Source organism: Nicotiana attenuata, chromosome 12, assembly GCF_001879085.1.
Source record: "Nicotiana attenuata strain UT chromosome 12, NIATTr2, whole genome shotgun sequence".
NCBI lineage: Eukaryota > Viridiplantae > Streptophyta > Magnoliopsida > Solanales > Solanaceae > Nicotiana > Nicotiana attenuata.
Genome location: NC_032000.1, coordinates 22,198,955 through 22,200,463, shown reverse-complemented (window position 1 = coordinate 22,200,463; position 1,509 = coordinate 22,198,955).

The window sequence follows — 1,509 nt, the reverse complement described above, 5'->3', positions numbered from 1 at the left end:
CTCCAGCTTGAGGGGGAGTGTACAATTTCATGTTAATTAGTAGTTAGGACTGAAGTGGAAATAGTAAAAGTTAGGGGTGTTATTTGATGATAATAGAAGCAATAACCAACTTATTTAATATAAATAACTAAGTCGGTTATCACTGTAGAAATAGAAGAAATGAAAAAGAGATAAGAGCTCATTCTCTCGATCTCCTCTCCTCTCTTCTTCAATGAAATCATACATTTGTGTTGAATTCCTCTTGCATGTCATAACTTGTCTTCAATTCAGTGCAAATTAACAAATGAGATTGGGTCAATTGAGATTATTGGGCCGAGTAAAATGTTAGAGAATTATATTTGGGATCCAGGCCCAGTTAGCAAGTGGTTAAAAAGGACTACGTGTTTGGAAAGAAGGATTATGTCAATTATGTTGAAGCCTCGCTCAGTCTGTCTCTCATCCCGTTCACTCTAGTTTTTCATCCCCTTTCTTCTTAGTTTTGGATTGCAATTTCTCTCCTCATCTACTCTCTATTTCCTTTAGTGTTATTTTCTACTGTTCTATTGCTATTTGGTTGTTGTAATTCCGTTTAGTGAGTAATATAGTCAGTTGGTTTACGTGTGATATCCAGTTTGTTACAAAGTGTGTGTATTACGTCTTAATAATCGAAATATAAAGCGCATAGTGAATATCAATATGATAAGAAACCATTCAGCGGATAAAAGATGAAACAATGGCCGCAATTTTTAATATTCCGTATTCACAATTAGGGGAATTTGTATCTTTAGAGTTTGGGATTTGATACGTAGGGTTGGCCAATAGGCATAACAAGAGAATATCTAATAATGCGTCTGAACGCATCCAATATTTAGTGGCTATTTTTTCTCAAAAGAAAATATTAAAAAATTGCAGTTCTTAATTTTCTAACACCTGAAAACCAGGAATTCTTATGCAAAACTGTTCCCCTTTTTCTCTCTTTTATAATAATTATAAATCTATGTTTATAACAATATTTATAACCTAAGATCCAATTGAAAGCTATAAGATTTCATCAAATAAGTAATATTTTTTTTCCTCATGAAAAGAAAAAATCTTAGGAGATATAATCAATTAAAAAGATAGCAAAAATCTAGGGCGAAAATAAGTTATTGCATATGTATTATTTACCAAAATTTTAGGAGATATAATTAATTTTTGATTTTTTTTCTTGCATTATAATGTAGAGCAATGTCTAGACCAATGCCAAATAACTTATTATTAGGCTAGCACGTGGCTTAATGTGGACACGACCAAAAAAATATAGTAAAGTAAATAAATATTATTGATAAATTTACACAACTGAAAATTGAGTCAATAGAATAAAATTTAAATAAATTTTTAAGAGTAATAAAATATATATTTTTATATTATATTAAAATAAAAGTAGCAAAAAAATATTAAATAAAATAATACGCTAATACACATTTATTTTAACAATGTAATATACTTGGATAATAGAATAAAAAAATATAGAACAAAAAAGTTATTTGA